Below are 18116 nucleotides of genomic sequence, written 5' to 3'. Positions count from 1 at the left end.
TGCGTTGGCGACCTCTTCCTCTGCCTTCGCCTTGTGCTTCCACTGTGCCCCGACTGTCAGGTGGGAATGCCACCAGCAGCGCGTCTACCAGCATGCACTTGTACTCACGCATCTTACGATCACGCTCCAGTGTTCCAGGAATTAAGGACGGTACGTTGTCCTTGTAACGGGGATCCAGCAGCGTGGCCACCCAGTAATCAGCACAAGTTAGAATGTGGGCAACTCGGCGGTTGTTGCGGAGACACTGCAGCATGTAATCGCTCATGTATACCAGGCTGCCCAGAAGCAATGAAAAGCTGTCCTCTGTGGGAGGTGTATCGTCTGTGTCCTCTGTATCCCCCCAGCCACGCACCAGTGATGGCCATGAGCTGGTCTGGGTGCCACCCTGCTGTGAACATGGTTCCTCCTCCTCCATCTCCTCCTCCTCATCCTCCATCTTTTCATCCTCCAGAACTGTGCCCTGGCTGGACAATTGTGTACCTGGCGTTTGTGGGTGCAGGAACCCACCCTCGGAGCCACTTTTGAGTGACTGGCCGGAAACCCTATGAAATTATCCCTCTTCTTCATCCCGTGCCAGAACCTCTTCCATCATCGCCAGCAGCGTTTTTTCAAGGAAGCATAGAAGTGGGATAGTAACGCTGAGAACGGCTTTATCGGCACTGGCCATGTTGGTGGAGTACTCGAACAGCGCAACAAGGAACACAGGTCTCGCATGGAGGCCCAGTCATTGGTGGTGAAGTGGTGCTGTTCCGCAGAGCGACTCACCCATGCGTGCTGCAGCTGAAACTCCACTATCACCTGCTGCTGCTCGCACAGTCTGGCCAGCATGTGCAAGGTGGAGTTCCACCTTGTGGGCACGTCGCATATGAGGTGGTGAGCAGGAAGGCTGCCCGCACTTTATGCAGCAGCTCTGACATATCGGGGTAATGTTTAAGGAATCTCTGCACTACCAAATTCAGCACATGCGCAAGGCAAGGGATATGCGTCAAACCGTCTAGTCCCAAAGCTGCTACGAGATTTCGCCCATTATCGTACACCACCAGGCCGGGCTTGAGGCTCACTAGCACCAACCACTCATCGGTCTGTTGTTCAAGGCCCGTCCACAGCTCCTGCGCGGTGTGGGGTTTGTCCCCCAAACAGATAAGTTTTAAAACTGCCTGCTGCCATTTACCCCGGCTGTGCTGAAGTTGGTGGTGAAGGTGTTACGCTTACCAGATGAGGAGCCAGTAGAGGATGAGGAAGCGGAGTAGGAGGAGGAAGCAACAGGAGGCAAACTGAAGCGCCCTGAAATCCTCGGTGGTGGAAGGACATGCGCCAAACTGTTATCCGCCTCAGGCCCAGCCGCCACTGCATTTACCCAGTGTGATGTTACTGGTCCACGTATCCGTAATGAGGTGCACCTTGCCACAGATGTCGTTGCGCAGTGCACACCTGATTTTGTCCCCCACTTGGTTGTGCAGGGAAGGGATAGCACACCTGGAAAAGTAGTGGCCGCTGGGCACGACGTACTGTGCGCCATAAGGCTTTTAATGCTCTCCGTCTCCACCAGACAGAATGACAGCATTTCAAAGGACATTCATTTTGAAATGCTGGCCTTCAGGGCCAGGGAATGCAGGTGGCAGGGCTGTCTTTAACAAGGGGCAAAAGGGGCAGCTGCCCCGGGCCCAGTTGCTCCTGGGGGGTCCAAGGCAGCTGCCTCTTGAGCCCTGCTAGCCACTGCCCCGGGTGTCAGGCTGTCAGCTACGCAGGGGGTGCTGCCATGCCTGCCGGCACTCCAGGCAGCGTACTGTGAGAGCTGTGATTCTCTAGGACCTTAGATGACATCATCACCATGTTACCAGTAACCTAGCAATATTACTGGTCACATGGCTATGAGGTCATCAAGGTCCTTTCTACCAGGAGTGTTGCTGTAGAAGTTTGCCTTAACTGTGGAGCTTTTTTTGTGAAGATTACATCAGAAAAAGGTGACAGGGGCTGTTATGCTAATATACTGTAAACTACTGTATAGTGGGGTGCTGTATAGTGTGGGGGCCTGTATACTGTGGGGGGGCTCTATACTGTATACTGTGGGTGCTGTATATTGTGAAGTGCTATTGTGAAGTGCTATACTGCTGTACTGTATACTGTGGGGGGCTGTATACTGTGGGGGGCTGTATACTGTATGTGCTGTATATTGTGGAGTGCTATACTGCTGTACTGTATAGTGTGGGGGGCTGTATAGTGTGCGGTGCTGTATCGTGTATAGTTTGGGGTGCTGTATATGGTGAGGTGCTATACTGCTCTACTGTATACTGTGAGGTGTTGTATACTGTGGGGCGCTGTAAACTGTGGGCTGCTATACTGCTCTACTTTATACTGTAGGGTACTGTATAGTGTGGGGTGCTATACTGCATACTGTGTGGTGCTGTATACTATAGGGTGATATACTGCATACTGTGGGTTGCTGTATACTATAGGGTGCTATACTGCATACTGTGGGGTGCTGGGGTGCACTGTAACACTAGCGTGAGCTGAGCCCTGGTCTCCTTCCTGCAGATCGGTGCCCACTTCCAGCCTGAGCCCAGCCACCCAGAGCACTGATCCTGAGCCGCTGGAGTCTTCAGAACTTGAAGCATTTACAGGCATTCACTGTACTCTACCAGATGTGTGGATTTTTTGTGTGTGTGTTATGGTGGAGGGTGTGATTGCCTGCTAAGTTGTGGGAAGGCGGGATCCAGGGCGCCCAAGTAAACTTTTGCCCAGGGTCCAATCAATATTAAAAGATGGCCCTGGCGGGTGGGTAGGGGGGGGTACTTCCTCTTCCACTCTAGTGTTTAGGAGATGGAGAGCTGAACGCTTCCGTGGGACATTGTGAATATGCTTGGTGACCCAGCTGGTGGTGTTGCTGGCAGATCCTCTGTTTGCGGGGTGGCAGGTGCCACTGTCACTCCAGAGGTGGATGAAGAGGCCGAGACTGCAGCAGAAGAGGAAGCAGGGGAAGCCAGAGACCTTTCTTGGTTTTTGAGGTGTCTACTCCACTGCAGCTTGTGCTTTGCACTTTGATACCTCGTCATGCAGGTTGCGCTCAGGTTGAAAACGTTTATGCCTCGCTTCAGGCTCCGATTGCACAGCAGGGGGCGCCGGAACCGTGCGGTTTAAAAAAAACCTAAAAGCATTGCTTAAGTGCCGGCGGCGCCCCTCATGCTGCGCCGCCGCTCTAGTAAGCAGGGCCGGCGCTTCCACAGAGTCCTTAGGGGCGCCGGCCCGCAACTAACTATAGGCAGGAGTCAGGACTGTGGACACGGAGATGAGCGCTTTCATTGTGGAAGCGCTCATCTCCAGTCATCTGTATCGCCGTCCTCAGGACAGCGATACAGATGGCTGTGCAGCAGGGCAGGGGAGGGAGAGGTGTGTCCCTTCCCCTTCCTCTGATGGCTGCAGGCACTAGGCTGGCAGCCTATCAGAGGCCGGCGCAAGTGGCGCGATGACATCATTGCGCCTCCTGAGCCCTGAGCCGTACAGCGCGGGACACAAGCCGGAAGAGGCCTGCATCGCATCGCTGACATGGAGGTAAGTATAAGTTTTTTTTTTGTTGTTGTCAATACTGGTGGCTACTGGGCTGGCACATGATGGGGGGCTCTGGCTATTGGCACATGATCGAGGGGGCCTATGGCTACTGGCACATGATGGGGGGGCTCTGGCTACTGGCACATGAGATAGGTTGGGCTCTGGCTACTGGCACATGATATAGGGGGCTCTTGTTACTGACACATGATGGTGGGGGGGGCTCTTATTACTGGCACATGATTGGGGGGCATCTATGAGGGCAAATTTTACTGGCACATTATTGGGGGACATCTATGGGGGCACTTATTACTGGCACTATGGGGGCACTTCTTACTGGCACATTATTGGTGGGCACTATAGGGGCATCTATTGAGGCCACAAATAACGGCTATTTTATATGGGGGCTCTGTACAGTAGCATTTTATACTGGGACACATTATGATAGGTACTATGGGGAAGGTGGGAGAGGAGTACTATGGGGTCATATACGGGGGCACTGAGAAGGGGTATTTTATACTTACAAATTATGGGGGACACTGAGGGCATCTACTGGGGCACTATATATGGGGAATTTTATACTGGTACATTATGGGGGGCACTAGGAGGGAGGGGGAGAGGAGCACTATGGGGGCATTTACTGGGGGCACTATATAGGGGTATTTTATACTGGCACATTATGGGGGCACTATGGGGACATTAGCTCAACTGGGGGCATTACAAGGGGGTATTTTTTGCACTGTCACATTATAAGGAGAATTATTTCTACTGGGGGGTGGGCTTTATCACTCCCCCATGGTATGACCCCCTAGTAGTAGAACCAGCCTCTCTCTGCTCTGCTATCCCTCTGCCTATTCTCCAAATCCTTATTATGAAATCTTTCTCATTAGGATAAAACACAACATCAGCTCCGCCGAGCCCCCAGCCAAAGTGTTGAAGTGGTGTCCGAGATCCCCAAGGGTCAAGCCAAGTAACTGTAAGTTTTTATATGAAATATGTTTATGTTATACACATATAGCAAACACTGTGCCACACAATATACAGTTTCTTCTGTAAAAGTCAGCAAGTGTCATGGGGGGGGGGGGGGGGGCTTATTGTTTTTCGCCCCAGGCTTGTTTCTTTAGCTTTGGCTTAAGTTATGGTAGTTATTCTCCACCATTCTTAATAGGGGGCTTTATTGCAACATATAACTCACACGTACAGATGCAGACAAGGCCACAAATTAAGATTTTTGCCCAAAATGGGTGTTTTTTTTAATACCAGAATTACACGGCAGTATGTATCTCACAATGACAGATGCAGCAAAGGCTGCAAAATTAAGTTTTTTGCCCTAAATAGGTGTTTTTTTAATAGCAGAATAGAACAACAGTATCTAAAGGGTGTATCTCACACGTACAGATGCAGACAAGGCTGCAGAATTAAGATTTTTGCCCTAAATGTGTGTTTTTTTTTAATACCAGAATATGACAGCAGTATATAACGCTTGAATTTCACACGTACAGATGCAGACAAGGCCGCAAATTAAGTATTTTGCCCAAAATGGGTGTTTTTTTAATACCAGAATAGCACAGCAGTATCTAAAGCGTGTATCTCACACTGACAGATGCAGACAAGGCTACAAATTAAGTATTTTGCTCTAAATGGATGTTTTTTAAAACCCATAAAATTATAGCTGTATTTCTAGCTTAAATTCCACACTGACTAATGCGGCAGAGACCCCAGATGGAGGGTATTGCCAAAAATGGGTGTTTATTCAAAGCCAGAAAATTATTTCAAGCTTGTTTTTAACAATCACAGATGCAGCAAAGGCTGCAATATTAAGTATTTTGCCCAAAATGGGTGTTTTTTGAATAACAGAATATGACAGCAATATATAAACGCTTGAATTTCATATGCACAGATGCAGCAAGGGCTGTATAATTGTGCATTTTGCCCAAAAAGGGTGTTTTTTAAAACCCAGAAAATTATAGCTGTATTTCTAGCTTAAATTGCACACTGACTAATGCGGCAGAGGCCTAAGATGGAGGTTATTGCCAAAAATGAGTGTTTTTTAAAAGCCATAAAATTATTGCAGTATTTCAAGCTTGGATTTCAATGTCACAAAAGCACATATGCTGTGCTGGTGCGCTGAGCTTCCATAAAATGGCCGCCGCCGCCCACCTAACTAACAGACGATTAAAAGTTATTTTCCTCTGTCACTGGGCTCAGGGCAGGGTAAAAAGATTGTGCACTGCACCCACACAATTAAATCTATGTAGATCGCTGAGTTCAGTTGCAGTTCTGATTAAAGTTTCTTTCCTATTCTCTTCCTCACAGCAGCATCCTCTCCCTACACTAGTAACAGCAGAGTGACGTGCAGCGCTACGTGACTCCAGCTTATATAGAGCCTAGGTCTAATGCTTCACTGGCCAATCACAGCCATGCCATTAGTAGGCATGGTTGTGATGGCTTCTAAGGGCACAGAGTTAAACGCTTGTTGATTGGCTGCTCTGCAGCTTTTCAAAAAGCGCCAAGAAATCGCCAAACACCGAACCCGAACCTGAACTTTTACTGAAAAGTCCTTTAAAGTTCGGGTTCGCTCAACCCTATGTGTAACCACTGAATATTATATTAATCAAATATATCCCAAATATATCATATGGACACTCTGTGGGGGTCACTGAAAAAAATGCAGCGCTATAGTAATATATCCACATATATAAATAAGTAGATCCTTAAATGCGAAGGGGTGAATCACCATTAATACTAATGCGCTGTATCAGCAGGAGGTCCCCACAGATATAGCATAAATGCATGGACAAAAATCACGATACAAAATATACCAGCAGTATCAATTCAATAAATCATATAGATACCCATATTGGCGATTGTCCCAGTTATGCCCCGTGTGGCAGAAACCCTCGAGAGACGTTTTGCTATAGAGCTTCGCCAGGAGGTCCGATATCAGACTTTAAATCAGACCCCTATATCAGATCCTCAGATCAGACCCCAATATCAGACCTCAGATCAGACCCTCATATAGGATCTTCAAATCAGACCCCCATATCAGATCCTCAGATCAGACACCCATATCAGATCCTCAAATAAGACCTTCATATCAGACCCCAAACTAGACTCTCATATCAGATCTTCAGATCAAACCCCCATATCAGATCAGACCCCCATATCATACCTCAAATCAGAACCTCATATCAAACTTTAAATCAGACCCTCATATCAGTTCCTCAGATCAGACCTGCATGCCAGATCCTCAGATCCCATATCAGATCTTCAGATCAGACCATGTTAGACCATGTCAGACCCCTGCATCAGACCTACATGTTACACCCCCATATCAGACCTTAAAATAAATAAATTAACTTACCTCCTCTTCTCCACCGCCACTCTCTGGGTCCCATAGTCTTGTCTGCAGTTGCGCTTCCAGGTTTTCAAGGGGCCTTCTCACCTGACTGCGTGCAGAGTCAGGTCATAGTGCGCATACTATGTCTTGACACTGTACATAGTCAGGAACGTCAGAGTGGCCCAGAGAAGACCTGGAAGTGTGACTGCAGTGAAGACCGTTGGACCTGCTCCCCCTGCCTCCTGCAGACTAGTAAGCGTTTCCATAATGGAAGCGCTCACTAGTATTCGCTTTATAAGATATACTGCGTCTTATAAAGCAAACAATACAGTAATTGGCGGTGCACCATTGGCGAGGGGGGCCCTGTTGGCTCCCCTGGCTTAGAGGCACAGTCACAATTTTAACCGCTGCAACCCCTATAGATACGCCACTGGGCTTACCAGTGACAAAGTATTTGAAGAGGTGAACATTATATTATAGGGAAGTTGACACAAAGTGGACTTCGATTCGCTCAATACTAGTCATAACCATGGATATAAACATTGTATAAATTGATGGAAAAATGAATCATGCCAGCAAAGGAGGCAATATGGACAATCACAATACATTAAGGGCCTGGTATTAAAGGGGTATTCCCATCACAATGATCACTGTTAAACCTGGTAATGATTTGACAGTGATCATTTTTGTAAATACATTTAATTACCCAATTCCCACCCTTTTTGAGAAAATAAGTCCCCTCCTACCTGATCGTTGTCTTTCGTCTCCCCTCGTTACGGCCACCTCTCCTGTCAAATCCTGCCGGGCCACGCTTCTGCAGAAGACTGAAGATTTTCTCCCGGCAGTGCCACTCAATGTCCTAAACGCGTACGCCGCCGCGGATGCGCCATGATGACTTCTTCCTGGCCAGTATAGTACAGAGCAGCGAACGCGCACGCCGGCTCTGTACTCTACAGGCCAGGAATAAGTCACCATGGCGCATGCGCGGCGTGCGTGTTCAGGACATTGCGCAGCCCGGCCGGGAGAAAATCTTCAGTCCTCTGCGCAAGTGTGGCCCGGTCAGGAGAAGAATCCAGGAAGTGAACGTCGCGCTCAACAAGGGTAAGTATAAAAAGTGAAGATGGGAATACCCCTTTAACTTTCTCTACTTGATAAACGCCATTTGCTGAAGTGAGCCATCCCCTTTAAGGTCCTGGTATAATTGTTAGCACCTATAATGATAAAAATCTTTTTGCAAAGATAATCATTTAACAGCATTTTTTTTTTAAAAAGAAACCAATATATTTGCTAAATTCTTCCCTGTCTTCTGATTTTAAGCAGGTTATAAGCAGGGTTTTTTACCCTCACATTAAATTTAGAAAACTCAACCAAGGAAAAACTGATAGACTGAAGCAGATTTACTAATCCTGTCTAATATATTTAGATAAAGCAGTCTAATGTGCCAAAGTGATCACAGTGGTATAAATTTGGTGCATGCCTAGACATTTTTATCTAACTTTACACCAGCTATGGGTGAGCTTATTCAGCACCAAATATTTGCCAAAACATTTGGTGCATGTTGTGCCATCCTAAGCCACGTCCCTTTCCACCACGCCCCTTTCCACCACACCCCCTTTTCTCCTAGTCATAGAAGGCTAAAAACATTTTCATAGACCTTAAAAATTTGATGAGAATTCGGACGCCCTAGTGAATCTGCCCCACTGTTTTATGCTTAGTTTAGTGTATGAGGGGAGAGGGCATGATCAGGTGTTCTCTTTTTAGTCTCATTCCCCGCCCCTTTAAACCCTGCACAGTTCTGTATAGGGATTTTTCTATCAATATGTGTTGTTAAAGAAATTCTATAGTAGGCTAATGTAATGGGCAACGTCATGCCTTCCAGCTGCCTCACAGCTTTTCTTCTTCACTGTTTTCAGGCCAATGTCAATCAGTCTAGCTTTGACTGAATCAATTATGAGTGCCTAACAGCTATAGCCTTTCAAAGGAGATTGTCTGAAATTGAATGCGTGTTCCTAGAAGCCAGTCTTACTTCATCTCCAGGACATGAGAGTAATCACACCACACTGTACACCACCTGATTATCTAAACTTAGGGGGTGAACCAGTTTCGAGTAAGGCTACTTTCACATCTCCGCTTTTGCTGTCCGGTTTGAGGTCTGGCATGGGATCTCAAAACCACAACAAAACACTTCCGTTATTATAATACAACCAGCTGCATCCATTCAGAACGGATACGGTTGTATAATTTTGAAAATGAACATGCTGGATCTGGCACTAAAACTGTTCTAAGTCAATGGGCACCACATCCCTGTGTTTTTTTGTGTCTGAAAAAAAAGAGATCTAGCACAATTCACTTACATGGTTTTTGGTGCCGGATCCAGGATGTTCATTCTCGATCTAATACAACCGGATCCGCTTGCAGCGGTTTTGAGTCTGGGAAGAGAATGCAACAAACCAGAACGGCATGCATTCTGGTGCACTCTGTTCTGGTTTGTTCAGTTTTGTCCCCATTGACAATGAATGAGCACAACACTGAAGCGTTGTGCTGCGGTTTTGAGAGCCTGTGCCAGATCTCAAAACTGGACAGCACAACGCAGATGTGAAAGTAGCCTAAAAGCAAAAATCTAATTATATTTTTACTTATATGTTTTTACCCACATGTATATGTATTCACAGCCAGACACTATTATGTAGTGAAAATACAGTCCTGATCAAAAGTTTAAGACCACTTGAAAAATGGCAAAAAATCATATTTAGCATGGCTGGATCTTAACAAGGTTCCAAGTAGAGCTTCAACATGCAACAAAAAGAAATAAGAGTGAGACAAAACATTTTTTGAGCATTCAATTTAATGAAAACAACGAATAAACTGAAACAGGCTGTTTTTCAGCTGAGCAAAAGTTTAGGACCACATGCCTTTAAAAGGCCAAATCTGTGCATAGATGTGGATTCATTGTCATTTTCTGTCAGGTAGTCACACGTTGTGATGGCAAAGGCAAAAAAACTCTCCCTTTTGATCGTGGTCGGGTTGTTGAACTGCATAAGCAGGGTCTCTCACAGCACGCCATCGCTGCGGAGGTGGGATGCAGTAAGACAGTCATTTGGAATTTCTTAAATAATCTTGAGGGTTATGGAACAAAAAAGTCAAGTGGAAGACCACAAAAAATGTCATCAGCACTGAGCCAGAGGATCCAATTGGCTGTCCGTCAAGACACTGGTCGATCCTCGACCCAAATTAATGCCCTTACTGGTGCTGACTGCAGCCCCATAACCATCAGACGGCATCTGAGACTGAAGGGCTTCAAAAACAAAAAACGTCTTCAAAGACCTTGTCTCCTTGAACGCCACAGAACTGCTCTTTTGGACTTTGCAAGAGAGCACCAAACATGGAACAGTCAAAGGTGGAAGACAGTTTTATTCTCTGATGAGTAAAAATTTTACCTTGATGGTTCTGATGGTTTCCAACATTACTGGCATGACAAGCAGATCCCACCTGAGATGTTTTCTACGCGCCACAGTGGAGGGGGCGCCGTTATTGTCTGGGGTGCTTTTTCCTTCAGTGGAATAATGCAGCTTCAGGAAGTGCAGGGGCATCAAACGGCCACTGGCTATGTCTAGCTGTTGCAGAGAGCATTCCTCATGACTGAGGGCCCTCGTCTGTGTGGTAACGACTGGGTTTTTCAACAGGACAACGCTACAGTACACAATGCCCGCAGGACAAGGGACTTCTTCCAGGAGAATAACATCACTCTTTTGGTCCATCCTGCGTGTTCCCCTGATCTAAATCCAATTGAGAACCTTTGGGGATGGATGGCAAGGAAAGTTTACAAAAATGGACAACAGTTCAAGACAGTAGATGGTCTTCGTGAGGCCGTCTTCACCACTTGGAGAAATGCTCTCACTCACCTCATGGAAACGCTTGCGTCAAGCATGCTGAAACAAATTTTTGAAGTGATAAACAATAACGGCGGAGCTACTCATTACTGAGTTCATGTTTGGAAGTTGGATTTCTCTTTTGGGGGGGGGCAGCCATGCTAAATAGGATTTTTTGCCATTTTTCAAGTGGTCTTAAACTTTTGGCAACATGTTGTGGTTTTTAGGTTGCTACAGAAGTTGCAAACACAGAAATATAGTGGCAAATCTGGGGGAGCTGCTCAACCCCTAACACTGTAGCGTGTTTTTCATTGGGGGAGCAGCCCCACCGCATGTGGACCGCTACATTAATCAAAGGTGGAGCTTCCCTTAACCTCTTAACCCCTTAAGGACACAGGGCGTACAGGTACGCCCTTGTGCCCTGGTACTTAAGGACACAGGGCGTACATGTACGCCCTGTGCATTTTCGATCACTGCCGTGCGGCTGGCTGTGATCGGAACCCGGTGCCTGCTCAAATCATTGAGCAGGCACCTAGGCTAAATGCGCGGGGGGGTCCCGTGACCCCCCCATGTCGGCGATCGCGGCAAACCGCAGGTCAATTCAGACCTGCGGTTTGCTGCGATTTCTGCAGTTTCTGATCCCCGCGGTCCCTGACCGCGGGGGTCAGAAACTTTTGCATTCGTAAAATATAAATGTATCCCTCCCCCCTGCACCCCTGAGTTATTCGAGCACGGTGGGAGGTGCAGGGGGAGGGTTGCGGGCGGTGCGGGCGGTGCGGGAGGCGGGCGGTGCGGTAGGCGGGATCGCGATCCCCCGCCCGCCTCCCATTGCGTAATCGTTGGCGTCTAGTGGGTATACCAGGGTGCCAGCACATTGCTGGCACCCTGGTATAAACGGCTGACATCAGTGATGCGATGTCAGCCGTTTAACCCTTTCCATACAGCGGTCCGTACGGACCGCTGTATGGAAAAGGTTAACAGTAAGAGGGAGCTCCCTCCCTCTCCGATCGGGGGGCTGCTGTGCCTTTGCAGTCCCCCGAATGGAGAGGGAGAGAGCTTCCAGGCAGCCCCCCAAGCCCCGTCCTTACCCTTCCCCGTCTGCGCAGATCTGGCCACTACTGAGCAGACGGGGAAGGTTCCCATGGCAACAGGACGCCTTCTCAGGCGTCCTGCTGTCCATGGTGCTGAACAGATCTGTGCTGAAAGCATAGATCTGTTCAGACAAAGTGTAAGTAGAATACAGTACAGTACAATATATACTGTACTGTATTATGCAGACATCAGACCCACTGGATCTTCAAGAACCAAGTGGGTCTGGGTCCAAAAAAAAGTGAAAAATAAACTAAAAATCAAAAAACACCTTTATCACTGATTAAAAATGAAAAAAATAAAATTCCCTACACATGTTTGGTATCGCCGCGTCCGTAACGACCTGATCTATAAAACGGTAATGTTACTTTACCCGAACGGTGAACGCCATAAAAATAAAAAATTAAAAACTATGATGAAATAGGAATTTTGCCCACCTTACTTCCCAAAAAAGGTAATAAAAGTGATCAAAAAAGTCGCATCTACGCCAAAATTGTAACAATCAAACCGTTATCTCATCCCGCAAAAATCATACCCTACCCAAGATAATCGCCCAAAAACTGAAAAAGTTATGGCTCTTAGACTATGGAAACACTAAAACATGATTTCTTTTGTTTCAAAAATGAAATCATTGTGTAAAACTTACATAAATAAAAAAAAAAGTATACATATTAGGTATCGCCGCTTCCGTATTGACCGGCTCTATAAAAATATCACATGAACTAACCCCTCAGATGACCACCGTAAAAAAATTAAAATAAAAACGGTGTAAAAAAAGCAATTTTTTGTCATCTTCCGTCACAAAAAGTGTAATAGCAAGCAATCAAAAAGTCATGTGCACCCCAAAATAGTGCCAATCAAACCGTCATCTCATCCCACAAAAAATGAGACCCTACTTAAGATAATCGCCCAAAAATGTAAAAAACTATGGCTCTTAGACTATGGAGACACTAAAACATTTTTTTTGTTTTAAAAATGAAATTATTGTGTAAAACGTACATAAATAAAAAAAATTGTAAACATATTGGGTATCACCGCGTCCGTGACAACCTGCTCTTTAAAATTACGTCATGATCTAACCTGTCAGATGAATGGTGTAAATAACAAAAAAAAAACGGTGCCAAAAAAGCAATTTCTTGTTACCTTGCCGCACAAAAAGTGTAATATAGAGCAACCAAAAATCATATGTACCCTAAACTTGTACCAACAAAACTGCCACCCTATCCCGTAGTTTCTAAAATGGGGTCACTTTTTTGGAGTTTCTACTCTAGGGGTGCATCAGGGGGCTTCAAATGGGACATGGTGTCAAAAAAACCAGTCCAGCAAAATCTGCCTTCCAAAAACCGTATGGCATTCCTTTCCTTCTGCGCCCTGCCGTGTGACCGTACAGCGGTTTACGACCACATATGGGGTGTTTCTGTAAACGACAGAATCAGGGCCATAAATAACGAGTTTTGTTTGGCTGTTAACCCTTGCTTTGTAACTGGAAAAAAAATATTAAAATGGAAAATCTGCCAAAAAAGTGAAATTTTGAAATTGTATCTCTATTTTCCATTAAATCTTGTGCAACACCTAAAGGGTTAACAAAGTTTGTAAAATCAGTTTTGTATACCTTGAGGGGTGTAGTTTCTTAGATGGGGTCACTTTTATGGAGTTTCTACTCTAGGGGTGCATCAGGGGGCTTCAAATGGGACATGGTGTCAAAAAAACTGTCCAGCAAAACATGCCTTCCAAAAACCAAACGGCGCACCTTTCACTGTACGCCCCGCTGTGTGGCCATACAGTAGTTTACGGCCACATATGGCGTGTTTCTGTAAACGGCAGAGTCAGGGCAATAAATATACAGTCTTGTTTGGCTGTTAACCCTTGCTTTGTTAGTGGAAAAAATGGGTTAAAATGGAAAATTAGGCAAAAAAATGAAATTCACAAATTTCATCCCCATTTGCCAATAACTCTTGTGCAACACCTAAAGGGTTAACAAAGTTTGTAAAATCAGTTTTGAATACCTTGAGGGGTGTAGTTTCTTAGATGGGGTCACTTTTATGGAGTTTCTACTCTAGGGGTGCATCAGGGGGCTTCAAATGGGACATGGTGTCAAAAAACCAGTCCAGCAAAACCTGCCTTCCAAAAACCAAACGGCGCACCTTTCACTCTACGCCCCGCTGTGTGGCCGTACAGTAGTTTACGGCCACATATGGGGTGTTTCTGTAAACGGCAGAGTCAGGGCAATAAAGATACAGTCTTGTTTGGCTGTTAACCCTTGCTTTGTTAGTGGAAAAAATTGGTTAAAATGGAAAATTAGACAATAAAATGAAATTCTCAAATTTCATCCCCATTTGCCAATAACTCTTGTGCAACACCTAAAGGGTTAACAAAGCTTGTAAAATCAGTTTTGAATACCTTGAGGGGTGTAGTTTATAGAATGGGGTCATTTTTGGGTGGTTTCTATTATGTAAGCCTCGCAAAGTGACTTCAGAGCTGTAGTGGTCCCTAAAAATTGGGTTTTTGTAAATTTCTGAAAAATTTCAAGATTTGCTTCTAAACTTCTAAGCCTTGTAACATCCCCAAAAAATAAAATATCATTCCCAAAATAATTCAAACATGAAGTAGACATATGGGGAATGTAAAGTCATCACAATTTTTAAGGGTATTACTATGTATTACAGAAGTAGAGAAACTGAAACTTTGAAATTTGCTAATTTTTCCCAATTTTTGGTAAATTTGACATTTTTTTATGCAAAAAAAAATTTTTTTTTTAACTTTATTTTACCAGTGTCATGAAGTACAATATGTGACGAAAAAACAATCTCAGAATGGCCTGGATAAGTCAAAGCGTTTTAAAGTTATCATCACTTAAAGTGACACTGGTCAGATTTTCAAAAAATGGCCTGGTCCTAAGGTGTAAAAAGGCTGTGTCCCTAAGGGGTTAAGGACACATGACGTACCGGTACGTCATGAATGGTTCCGATCACCGCCGCTCGGCGGGCGGTGATCGGAACCCGGTGTCTGCTCAAATCATTGAGCAGGCACCTGGGGCAAATTCGCCGGGGGGTCCTGTGACCCCCCCCATGTCGGCGATCGCAGAAAACCGCAGGTCAATTCAGACCAGCGGTTTTCTGCGTTTCCGGGTTATTCGGGTCTCTGAAGACCCGATAACCCAGAACAGGATGGTGATGGTGGTGTGATTTCACTCCACCAATCACCATCCAGCGATCCTGAGTGGTGATGGTGATTGGTCAGTGGGCGGTCCGGCGGGAGATTCAAAAGAGGCAGGCGCTCCTCTCCTCCTCCTTTTGTGTTCCGGAGCCGGAGGAGAGAGGAGCTGCCTGCACGTGTCTGCTGCCACCGCTGCACCGCTGCCTGCACCCGATCTGTGCCCCCAGGACCCGATCTCTGCCACCAGCACCCCCCCCCCCCTCCATCAGGTACATAGGGACAGCTAGGGAAAGTTTGGGTTAGGCAGGGAAAAAAAGGGAAAGTTAGTTTTTTTTTACTTTTCATTGCATCACCCTAGTTAGGGTGTCTGGGGTCCACAGCACAGCTGTGTGACCCTAGACCCCCCAGGGGTGCTGCCACTTTCCCCCCCCCCTGCCCCCCCTTCCCCCACTTTTTTGGGGTGCAGGATTTTTTTTTTTTTTGTGTACGCTGACTGTGGCCGGCACTCTTAGCGTCCGGCCACTGTTAGCGCATCGCACACCCCACCGCTGATCAACTTCGGACGGTTGATCAGCGGTTTTGAATTTATTTTCCAAATTTTTGGGCCTTTTTTTTAGTCAGTTTTTTTTTTTGTTTGTTTTGTTAGTTTTAGGGTGAGTTCGTGAACACCCGTGCCCCCACACACACGCACACAAAATAAAGATTTCCACACACGCACATACACACGCAGACACACACTCCCCTATGGCCCGCCGGACGTTCTCGGCCGAGGAGGCATACGCCCAGCTTGCCTCCGACTCCGAGAGTCCCAGTGAGGATGAGGATGACCCCACATTCCTGTTGTCATCCGCATCCTCCTCATCATCTAGCGATGATGATGAGCCCCCAAGGCGGCGGAGACGCCGCCAGGCGGAGCAAGGGGACCGCCATGTTAGGAACCCTGTGGCCCAGCCTAGTACGAGCAGCTCTGGGGCTCGTACTGGTTTCTCGGCCCACCAGTTAAATCCACCGGAGCACCCTGCCGGTAAATTTGTCTGGTGTAGCCCAGAGCGATACAAGCCCATGATTCCTGATTTTGTAGGCCAATCAGGAATCCAGATTTCCACAGTGGGCTACACTGAATATGACTTTTTTCGTCATTTTTTCAGTGACCCACTGGTAAATCTGATGGTGGAGCAGACGAATCTGTACGCCCAACAGTTCGTCGCTCAACACCCGGGCTCCTTTTTGGCCAGGCCCGGTGGCTGGACGCCGGTCAGTGCAGCCGAAATGAGGACATTTTGGGGCCTCGTGCTGCATATGGGCCTGGTCAAGAAACCCAGTGTCAGGCTGTACTGGAGTGGGGACGTCCTATACCAGACCCCACTTTACAGTACGGCCATGACACGCTCCCGGTTTGAGGCCATCCGGAAATGTCTGCATTATTCCGATAATGCAGCATGTCCCCCCCGAGGTGATCCTGCCCATGACCGTCTGTACAAGATACGGCCGGTCATCGATCACTTTGGGGCCAAATTCATGGAGGCCTATGTACCTGGAAGAGAGGTCGCGGTTGATGAGTCTCTCATTGCGTTCAAGGGGAGACTCATTTTCCGCCAGTATGTGCCCTCCAAGCGGGCGAGGTATGGCGTGAAGCTATACAAAATTTGTGAGAGTACCTCAGGGTACACTTACAAATTTCGTATATACGAGGGGCGAGATTCCCGGATTCAACCCCCAGAATGTCCCCCCACTCTGGGTGTTACCGGGAAACTTGTGTGGGACCTTATGTACCCACTGCTGGATAAGGGTTACCACCTGTACGTGGATAACTTTTATACCAGTATCCCCTTGTTCCAGTCCCTTGCCGCCAGATCCACGTTCGCTTGTGGGACCGTGCGGAAAAATCAACGCGGCCTCCCTGCCCTCCCCCTCCAGGTACCTATCCCCAGGGGTGAGACCCGTGCCCTTACCACTGGAAACCTGTTGCTGGTCAGGTATAAGGACAAGAGGGATGTCCTTATGCTGTCCACAATTCATGGTAATGGCATCACCCCTGTCCCTGTGCGAGGTACCGCGGCAACGGTGCTCAAGCCCGATTGTATCGTCGCCTACAATCGGTATATGGGAGGAGTTGATCTCCTCAAGCCATATAACGGGCATGGTACAAAAAAGTTGCGGTCTACTTGGTGCAGGTTGCCATGTACAACTCTTTTGTACTATCCCGAAGCGCTGGCAGCACAGGGACATTCCTCCAGTTCTATGAGGCAGTCCTCAAGGCCCTGATCTTTTCGGACCGGGAAAGAGCAGGCCGGAGTACCTCGGGAACTGTAGGCGCCTGGATCATCCCTGGCCAACACTTTCCAGTTGTGGTCCCCCATACTGGAAAGAAGGGACGAACCCAAAAAAGGTGCAGAGTGTGTCACAGGAGGGGGATACGGAAGGACACCACAACTCAATGTGACACGTGCCCCGATCATCCGGGCCTCTGCATTATTGGTTGCTTCAGGGAGTATCACACTTCCATGGAGTACTAAATTTATATCCCAATTTAGGACTGACATCGGATAAAAAAAAAATGGTTCTCAGACTTGAGACACCCAAAAAAACTAAAATAATTTATTAAAAGTATACATATTAGGTATTGCCGTGTCGGTAATAATCTCCTCTATAAAAATACCCCATGACCTAACCCCCCAGATTAACACGGTCAAGGAAAAAAAAAAAAAGGTGCAAAAAAAGGTTTTTTTTTGTCACCTTACATAACAAAAAGTTTAATAGCAAGCGATCAAAAAGTCATATAGCCCCCAAAATAGTGGCAATAAAACCGTCCGCTCGTCCCGCAAAAAATGAGCCCCCACATAAGATAATCGGATAAAAAAAATAAAAAATAAATGACACTTAGACTTTAGAGATACAAAATTATTTTTTTTGTATCAAAAAGGATAATAGTCTAAAACCTAAATAAATGTAAAAAAAGTAGACTTATTAGGTATCGCCGCGTCCGTAAGAATCTCCTCTATAAAAATACCCCATTATCCAACCCCTCAAATTAACACGGTCCCAAAAAAAAAAAAAAGGTGCAAAAAAAGATTTTTTTTGTCACCAAACATAACAAAATTTTTTATAGCAAGCGATAA

The 18116-nt window shown here is 46.5% G+C and overlaps 1 protein-coding gene across 1 annotated transcript in view; it reads right to left on the bottom strand.

Annotated features, from left to right (window-relative positions):
- Positions 1 to 18116, bottom strand: part of LOC122932882 (membrane-associated phosphatidylinositol transfer protein 3-like) — a 787926-nt gene that overhangs the window by 196866 nt on the left and 572944 nt on the right. The window lies entirely within an intron of this gene.

Source organism: Bufo gargarizans, chromosome 3, assembly GCF_014858855.1.
Source record: "Bufo gargarizans isolate SCDJY-AF-19 chromosome 3, ASM1485885v1, whole genome shotgun sequence".
NCBI classification, from domain to species: Eukaryota; Metazoa; Chordata; class Amphibia; order Anura; family Bufonidae; genus Bufo; species Bufo gargarizans.
The sequence above is the reverse complement of the archived record's forward strand: the minus strand, read 5'-3'. Positions and strand labels throughout refer to the sequence as shown.